The sequence below is a fragment of the Protopterus annectens genome, chromosome 7.part0, assembly GCF_019279795.1.
Source record: "Protopterus annectens isolate FY-2018-M chromosome 7.part0, PAN1.0, whole genome shotgun sequence".
In the NCBI taxonomy this organism is placed as follows: domain Eukaryota; kingdom Metazoa; phylum Chordata; order Ceratodontiformes; family Protopteridae; genus Protopterus; species Protopterus annectens.
Window position 1 is genome coordinate 98,737,670 of NC_056739.1, and position 10,000 is coordinate 98,747,669.

At 38.0% G+C, this 10,000-nt stretch overlaps 1 protein-coding gene across 5 annotated transcripts in view; it reads left to right on the plus strand.

Annotated features, from left to right (window-relative positions):
• LOC122806256 (peptidase inhibitor 16-like) overlaps positions 1-10,000 on the plus strand; it is a 639,946-nt gene that overhangs the window by 339,298 nt on the left and 290,648 nt on the right. The gene's annotated exons all lie outside the window — the stretch shown is intronic.

A 10,000-nucleotide genomic window follows, 5' to 3' on the forward strand; every position in this document is an offset into this window, starting at 1 on the left:
TTCTTTGTAATAATGTTGTCAAAGAGTATTGTGAATTCACAAAATTTGTGATGTAGGTAATTCCAGTGAGTGACTTCTGTTAACATGGAGGTTAAGATATACATACAATGCAAGCATAACATTTGCATATTGTTATTACATTAGATAGGCTAACTGGGTCATGTACTGAAGGTCCTTAATACAAAGTTGCAATATGATGTTATTGTATACATCAGCTCTATAAACTACTGTGTGCATGTATAGTCAATAGTTTATTTCTTGTCCAGCTTCTTAACAGAGTCAAGGATTCAGTATACAAAAAATACATTTTAAATCCATTTGCTAAGTCATACTTAGAACTGAAGTTATACATTTCATGTTTCACTTGTGTAACAGTGGGCAGCGCAAACAGACAACATGTTGCAAACTTCAAAGAAAAATAAGAACTGACTAACACAGGAAACAGCATCATTGTGAAATCAGGATACTTAACTAATCTGTAGGAAAGGGTCTGTTAGGTAAATACTCCACTGCTCATTTTTACTTATCAAACCTGTTATGTTCTAACATTATACAGTGATATGTAATTGCCCTACATGTTATAACAAGCCCAACCAATATATAACATTTATCCAAAAAATGAATAAAACTTTTTTTTTTTTGGGGGGGGGGGGGGGCATCTGCATACGCCAATGCTTGTGTAACTATAGTGAGGAGAAGAAATGTGCTTATAAAATGACTGGTAAATTATCCCACTCTATACAGTCAGCTCTGTAGTATGTCAGCTTTTATGTATTTAATATGCAAGTCTCAGTGCAAACCATACTGTTCTAAAACATGGATACATAAAGGAGTCAACCAAATCACAATACCTCCATCCAGAAATGTTACTAGGGCATATTATTTAACATTTATGGCATGAGTATCACCACCACTAGTGAAAAGCACAAATAATCAGTCTTTTGGAACTGTTTTATCATACATCATTATGTCACCACTGATCTGGGCTCAATAAGTTGTCTTGGTGTCCCAGTGTTACAAGAAATGAGGAAGTGAGTGGCAGAGATCCAGCTTTCTCCCTGAAGGGGTGTGGTATAAACTACAACCACTGCAGTACTGTACCCATTCTAATAAGTCAGATAACAATATGGCAGGACTGCATACAGCAGATCAGTTTTTCCTGTCTCTCTCTAGTTTATCTATGTATAGCATCATGCCCATAGTAAAGCCACTTGTTGGTGACACAGGGACTAGCTAACCAGAACCTTCCATGCTACAAAAATATCCTTCTCACCCAATGATTGCTGATTGTACATAATGGCCGCAAGAAATCCAACAGACTGAAAAAGATGGCAAGGCTGAACTCCTCCTAAAAGGTCTTAGCTGTTGAGTCAGTACAGAATATGGTGCTGTTGTAGAAGAGTGCTGATGTGGGAGAGGAGACCGAGGTTCCTGATCATGGTCTGGAAGAAGCATAAATACACAGAGTAAAAAAGCCACATAGCTGTGTTTTCTTTGTATTCACACTGTGACGCCCGTGCACTGACCCAGTAATCAAGGAGCCTCAATCCTCACCACTAGCACCAGTGAGGGGCGTCCACATAGGGAGGGATAACAAATACACACATAGTAAAGTACAATTTCCCTTAAGGGCACACAGAGATCACAGTCAGTCTGGGGCTGGTTTCTCCCTTTCTCTCCAGATCCCTAATAAGACTCCCCAGTGGCACAGCTATAAGGTACATGTCTCAGCCTAGTGGTCAAGCTAAAACCTCCAGTACCCTCTCTGTCCAACCAGTGCTTCATGTCCCTGTTCAAGTAGCTGACACACATGCACACTTTATGTACAATACACAGACACAGCTGGGGAAGGCTGGCACAGGTTCTCCAGCTATGCCCCTTCCTGCTAGTCTGTAAGGTAGTACCAGCTACCACCAACCATTAATATCAGCTACTAATAAGGCCCTTACCAAAGGGTGCCCAATTTTACTGTGCAATATTATTATCCAGTTAGTGTGATGAATAGCAAGGCTTATTTGGAGTGGCTTTGTACAGTATCACTATATACATGCAATGTACTCTAGAGCTTAAATTATCTCTACACAAAACAGCCACAGTTGAAAGGTTTAAAAAATATTTAATAATAAATAATAAAAACACAAAACAAATCTTCTCAATTCAACACAGTGCTAGTCAAGAGTTCGGAGATCACAGAAAAATGCTTAAAATAATAATGTAGAATAGTCTGACATAAATATAGAAAATAGCTAGACTAAATCTGACTAAATTCTTGTCCAACTAAAAGCAATCACAGTTCTAAATAAACTTACATATATAGCAAAAGCAGAGTTCTGGTGAGTGATGTTCTTCAGACAAAGCCCAAAATGCTCTGATTCTGTCTTTCTGAGAGAGTCTTAAAAATAATGCATCACTGCTGACTCATTTTAGATTACACCATTCTTTTTTTGGTTTCCAGGCTAACAGAAACTCAGAGTTTAAACATTTCTTTGATCTTGCACCTGGCTAGGAAACTACAGCAATAAAATACATTATATATGTAAAATCTAGCAATTAACTCTGGTCTCAAAACAATAGAAAGAATTCCTCAGTCCAGACATTATGCCTCCAAGCCTTGAGATCAAACAGTCATACAATGCTTGACGTATCATCTTTCTTCCAGTAGAGTGCACTGTGGTTACATTTTTGAAGTTCAACATTTAACACAGTTTTCATACATTTTAAGAGAACAAGCCTGTGGATTATATTCATATTTACAATGACATAGAATTATCTACAAAATTCTATCTAGCTAGGCTGGCAGCCTTCACATATCTTCACACACACACACACTGCATTAGTAAAAAATACAGGTCCAGTCTGCATCTCTGCATCAGCCCTGGTTTTAGAGCTGTCACAAAGAGGCAGAACCATGAACCATCTGCCACTAGTTAATGCACTGCTGTCTTGAGATCATGTTTAGCCTACAGTTTGGACATTCTCAGGGATACTGTATCACATATGATTAACTTGAATTAAGTATATGAAATGCTTGAGTTTGAAAAATGACCTCCATGGATTCCACTACTGACTGAGGTACATGCTGATAACACCTTCTCGCTTCACATAGTAAGTAGTCTATGCAAATGAATATAGTCAGAATAGCAGGAGTTTTGTGATCAGTGTAGGAGAGCCTGGGAGGGGGATTTTGGTAGAGACCTACTTGGGAACAATGGTAGAGGTTCTGGGTTTTTCATAATATACAGGCTCATAGAAATGACAAAATGTTGCCTAAAAGTATCTCAACAAATTTTCATACTTCATGTAAGTTTATTGAGTTGCTTCCCCAGGCTGATGCATCATATTGTGGATACACAGAGCTGACATATAGCTTGATATTGCAGGATGTACACATCTCTGTTTCAATATTTACAGTAAATTTCATGCCAAGTCGTAGTTGTTAAGGTAATTAATTGGTAAATGGTACTGAGTAGAGACAACAACAATTCTGAGAGGTACTTTGAGGACTTTTTATTATAATTTCTTTCCGAGCTGACACTCTTATGGTAACAGTTGCATTCCTCTTTTGTAAGTTAATGAATGTAAAGTAGGTAAATTAGCTTTAAAATATCCTCCATTGAACAACTGTGCTGGTGAAAGTCCTCCAGCTTGCAAACCTATTTGTCCATTACAAAACTGAACACCAAGAATCTGAGTTCTCAGAATTGTTACATTTCCTTATCAGATTTTTTGAGACCATACATCAGTCCATTACTCTGTGGATAACTAAAACTTGAAATGCTATGTTTATACTGTGATTGCTTCAAAAAAGTATGAAATACCACTTTCTGATTTTACTTTATCAGGTATACCATCTTTAACAAAAATAGATTTCAATATAGTCTCAGTATTAACTGGTAGTCTTACACAGTTATACTACTTATGTTTTTTTTAAATAGTGTTCAACACAGAGAAAATGATATGCATCTTTGTACTGAAGTACTTCTACTCCCACTTTTATCCAGTGAAGATTCAGTACTTCATGTAGCAGCATTTCTCTTCTTTGATTCTAATTTTGAAACATATTACAGCTCTCACACTCTGCTTAGCCATCTCAGTCTTATAAAGAAAAATCCACACTTGCTCGTTGCATTTGCTAATATGCAAATGTGGCTCTTGGATTTTAGGTTGTGTAGTATCGCTCAGTGGGGTAGGCATGATAATTCAGTCACCTTTAAAAATTAGGCTTTGTACACATGAAAGCTCATTATGGTATGGAAATTGTGCTGTAATGTTCAGATTTATGGACCTAGCTTTTCCTGACCACCCATATCTGCATCTCATAAAAATTGTGTTTCTTTGTCTTCCCTTACAGGTTCTTAGCTCTTTTAATTTAGTGGCTAAAACAGGCAATTAAAGATAACCCACAAAACTTCCCAGATCTTTTCCAAGCAAGTGTACTTTACCCTCCTGTAAGTGTGCTGTGCTTGCGATATCAACCATATGCATCAGTTTATCATTTCTATATTACCCGATTGAACATTTAGGCTAGCAAATACCTAAACGTTGAACTGGTAATATCGAAAAATTAAAACAGTGAATGGCTGATTTAATGTAGGGAATGAATTCCCTCAGCCGCAAAAAAAAAATGTAAAACCAAAATGAAGTAGGGGGTTTTGCACCCTCACACCCCCCAATGTGGGGGTTGTGCTTCCACACACCCCTAACTAAATATACCAACTCCAAGATCGCTCTACAGTGGGGAAAGGGGCAAAAATACGCATAACAGCCAAGGGAATTCTTTCCCTGCATTAAATCATCCGTTCGTGTTTTTTATGCTTTCGCTATTACCAGATTGACGTTTAAGTATTTGCTAATCAAAACATTTGATCAGGTAATAGGAACCCAATTTATCTAGGCTGTACTGAACTTGAAGCCCATATTTTTACAAACTTAACATTCTTTGAAGTCTAGTTGGCATTTTATGATAAGACTTTTAAATATGCTTCACAGTGGCTTATGTTGTGACTTCATAATGCATAGTTTCCCATAGATATAATCATGAAACTTTTACAGACAAAAACAATGGTTGATATAATTTTCTATATTTTAGCATAGCATGTTTGACCATTAGACAAAGTCCTTCAATTGTGCTGATTCTACCATCATATGGTGGTACTGCTCCAAGCCCTTGTTGTCTGGTATCTACTTGAAATGTAATTGGCTGTATCACATCATAGAATTTCAAGGTATGTGCTTCAGAAACTGTTTTTAGCATTTCAAAGCTCTTACCTTGCTATAGAGGAAGGAACAAAAAAAAAAAAAAAAAACCAAGCAGCATATGCTTTGGTAACTTCAAAACTGCCAGTGTTATAATGATGTTTGAAATTAATTTGGGAAGATATTACACTATGCCAAAGAATCATATAAGAGATGATCTGTCATGGAGTTTTTGCATATTCATTATTGAAATGGGCTTACGTCTGTCTGGTTATAGACTTCCAGAAGTCAAAACATTGTCTCTTGGATAACAGATGATACCAAAATCTGACAGTTGATTTTTCAAGCCCCTTTGACTTAATCTGTCTAGCGGATTGATGTTGCAAGTCACAGTCCTGTTTTGTAACTCCCTGAACCAGACAATAATCAATTATACTGACCATGCTTTTAAGGCCGTCACTTGTTTCACTGAATTCTTTTTGAAACACACCTGGTGTAAATAAGAGTCCAAATATTCAGCCTTAAAAACCTACATCTATCTAGACAGAGTCTGAAAATATATAGCTTTAATTTAGATTTATGTAGCCTAATTTCCTGAAATGATTTATCATTATCAGACACAGAGAATATCTTGGCATTATGCCTATTTGGAACAACCTATTTCTTTATTTGTAGGTGATTATGTGTATTCTAAACTTATCTTGTTTCACAAATGTTACCATGCTATTCACCCAGTTCACCTGATTCTGTTGCTGTTACCAGACTACTCACCTCTTCATTCTGTTCTGTTTAACAGTCGCACTTATTGTGTTCATGTACTTCTGCTCTTAATAACTTCTGCTTCTGAGAGCTGTTGTGACTCTTCTTACTACATGGATAACAGGTATTGCCTCAGGCAAAGCCTTATTGTAGACTTTCTTTGTCTTTAAGGTTAAAAGTATTAAATACCTCAGTTACTTCCACATCTGGTAGACAGCCTATCATATCATTTGTACTTTGAGTACTATATTTGTTCACCCTTGCTGAAGTTCTCATAACAGAATGTTTGTTACTGCATTTGCTAGCTGTATCAGCAATTTTTGCAAATTCTTTAAAATCCACTTCATTAAAAGAAACGTGCATGTTGATAACTTCTAACTTTGCTAAAATCTGTGTAATTAAAGGAATTTTTGGGATGATTCACATTAGCTTGATAACCTTCATATGTGTGGGCATTTTCACAGAGTGCTTTACTAATGTGAAAGCTACCCTTGAACTTATTGCATATACTTTTATTTCTAGCTTGTTGGAAACCATCGGATGTACAGTTTTGACCAATGACTTTATTCATGCTGTTATCCTTCCTGAACTGTGCATCATTCTGTAATTGCACAGTGTGAATCCTTTTAATTGTACCAAATGTCCCACAGAAATTATATCACAATATGTTAAGTTGCTTTAATTGCTTTTTCTAGAGAAGGACACTGCCTGGATATCAAGTTGTATTCTGTAAACGTGTACTCACAATTCAGTTTTGGTACCACACAGTTGCTTCTCATCACTGAGCTTTGCAAGTCTCTAAACTCAGTCTTTATTTCTGTGTTTCAGGTTAGTCACCTCACATAAGCATCTATTGATTCTCAGTGCCATTGAATTTTTAGTGAAAAACAAAAGGCATTACAGATTGAAGATTCTTCTTTCACTCACAACCTCAGGACTGCAAATCTGCCTCTGTCTTTGTCTTTAAGGTTAAAAGTGTTAAATACCTCAGTTGCTTCTACATCAGTGATGTAAAGAAGCATTGCACTGTCCCATCTGCAAAGTAAAATCACATTAAAAATGACAGTTCAGGATGACTGAAAGAAGCTTACACAACGATGCACAGATATGATGCTTCCATTTCAGCTCTAACACAGATTAAAGTCCCAGCCTAGCTCACATGCCTCACAGCCCAAATTACTGAATCCCATAAACACTACTTACACACTTTGTATGTGATACCCCCTTTACTGAAGCTAAAATTAGTTTTTACTTTTGTATGCAGTTATCCAACCATCTTCTCATGAAGACATCTCAGCGCAATTGTACATCTAAGTCACCTCTTGCAACAGCCTTCAATTCCTTTATTTTTTTCAGTGGTCAGTAGTAACTGTGATGTAATCCATAAAGTCACTAAGTTATTCTCTACAAGGTCTTTACATTTCTTTAGATTTGCTTTGCTGAGGGATACACCCATTCAAGATCATCTTTCCTGATTTATGTTGTACTTGCAGGTTATACCTGTATAGTGCTTGTAGCACTCTATGCGGTTTTGCTGTGTTTTATGTAAAGACTCTATAGACGTGCATTATATCATCTTGTGGTAATGTTTTCCTTATGTGTATATTCATTGAACTTTTGATAATTTGAAGACTTCTTCTCTTTCGGCTGTTCCCGTTAGGGGTTGCCACAGTGGATCATCTGTTTCCATTTCTTCCTGTCCTCTGCATATTGCTCTGTCACGGCAACCACCTGCACGTCCTCTCTCACCACATCCATGAACCTTATCCTCTTACCTGACAGCTCCATCCTTAGCATCCTTTTCCCATCCCTCTTCAGCACATATCCAAACCATCGCAATCTTGCCTCTCTGACTTTGTCTCCAAACCATCCAATTTGAGCTGACCCTCTAATATACTGATTCCTAATAATGTCCATCCTTGTCACACCCAGTGCAAATCTTAACATCTTTAACACTGCCACTTCCAGCTCTGACTCCTGCCTTTTTGTCAATGCCACCATCTCCAACCCATACAACATAGCTGGTCTCACTACCCACTTGTAGACCTTCCCTTTCACTCTTACTTGTACCTGTCTGTCACAAATCACTCCTGACACTCTTCTCCACCCATTCCACCCTGCCTGTACTCTCTTCTTCACCTCTCTTCCACACTCACTATTACTCTGAACTGTTGATCCCAAGTACTTAAACTTATCCACCTTCACCAGTTCTACTCCCTGCATCCTCACCATTCCTCTATCCTCCCTCTCATTCACACACACATATTCTGTCTTAGTCCTGCTGACCTTCATTCCTCCCTTCTCTGGAGCATATCTCCACCTCTCCATGATCTTCTCAACCTGGTCCCTACTCTCAATACAGATCACAATGTCATCTGCAAACATCATAGTCTATGGGTCCTCCTGTCTGATCTCGTCTGTCAACCTGTCCATCACCATTGCAAATAAGAAAGGTTTCAGAGTTGATCCTTGATGTAATCCCACCTCCACCTTAAACGCATCTGTCACTCCCACTGCAGATTTCAACACTGTCACACTACCCTCGTACATATCATGTGCCACGCTTACATACTTCTCTGCCACTCCTGACTTTCTCATACAATATCACAACTCCTCTCTAGGCACCCTATCATATGCTTTCTCCAGGTCCACAAAGACACAATGTAACTTTTTCTGCCCTTCTCTATATTTCTCCATCAACACTCTCAGAGCAAACATTGCATCTATAGTGCTCTTTCCCAGCATGAAACCATACTGCTGATCACTAATCATCACCTCCCCTCTTAATGTAGCTTCCACTACTCTTTCCCATAACTTCAAGCTGTGACTGATCAGTTTTATCCCTCTGTAGTTACTACAGCTCTGCACATCACCCTTATTCTTAAAAAGAGGTACCAAAACACCTTTTCTCCACTCCTCAGGCATTCTCTGACTTTCCAAGACTTTAATAAACAAGCTGGTTAAAAACCCCACTGCCATTTCTCCTAAGCACCTCCATGCTTCCACTGGTAAGTCATCTGGACCAACAGCCTTTCCATTTTTCATCCTCTTCATAGCTGTCCGTACTTTCTCCTTGATAATCTGTTTCACTTCCTGATTCACTATCCCCACATCATCCAACCTTCTATCTCTCTCATTCTCTTCATTAATCAGCCCCTCAAAGTACTCTTTCCATCTGCTCAACACACTCTCCTCACTTGTGAGTACATTTCCCTCACTATCCTTTATCACCCTTACCTGCTGCACATCTTTTCCAGCTCGGTCCCTCTGTCTAGCCAATCGTTACAGATCCTTTTCTCCCTCTTTAGTGTCCAACCTTTCATATAACTCTCCATATGCCTTATCCTTAGCCTTTGCCACCTCTCTCTTGGCCATGCTCCTCATCTCGTTATACTCCTGTCTACTTTCTTCATCTCTCTGACAATCCCACTTATTCTTCGTCAGCCTCTTCCTCTGTATACTGTCCTGTACTGCTAGCATTACTTTTACTGTTTGAGCATTTCTTCTGTTTGTGCATCACATGCTTGTGCATCACTTAATGGCCTTGATGCACAAACAGGTGTGCCTTTTTGTAATATAACTGCTCCTAATTCTCTGCTGATTTGTATTAACATGTAGGGTTCTGGGTAGTGGAAAATCATAATACTTCAGAGGTGATGCTGTCAGCACTAACCTCTTCAGTAACTTGATCTAGTGCTGAACACTATACTAAATATTGGCTTTGTTAATTGCATGGTAATCTCTGAAATGTTACAAAATGAACTTTAGCACATAGTGCACAATTCCCATAAATTGCTTCAAAGTTGAGTTGTCAGTAAGTATTTGTATATTTAAAATTTCTTGAACCGTGTCAACATTGATTATAGACGATTCTTAGCACATGCTCCATATACTTCATTGAAGTGACACCTGTGTGACATTTGGCTTTTTGACATTTATATTGTGTGGTTTTTAATCTGTCCAGCAATTTGATTAGGCATGTGTTATATTCCTGATTAGTAGCATCCCACACTAGAATGCATTGATAATAATAATAATGCCTTCT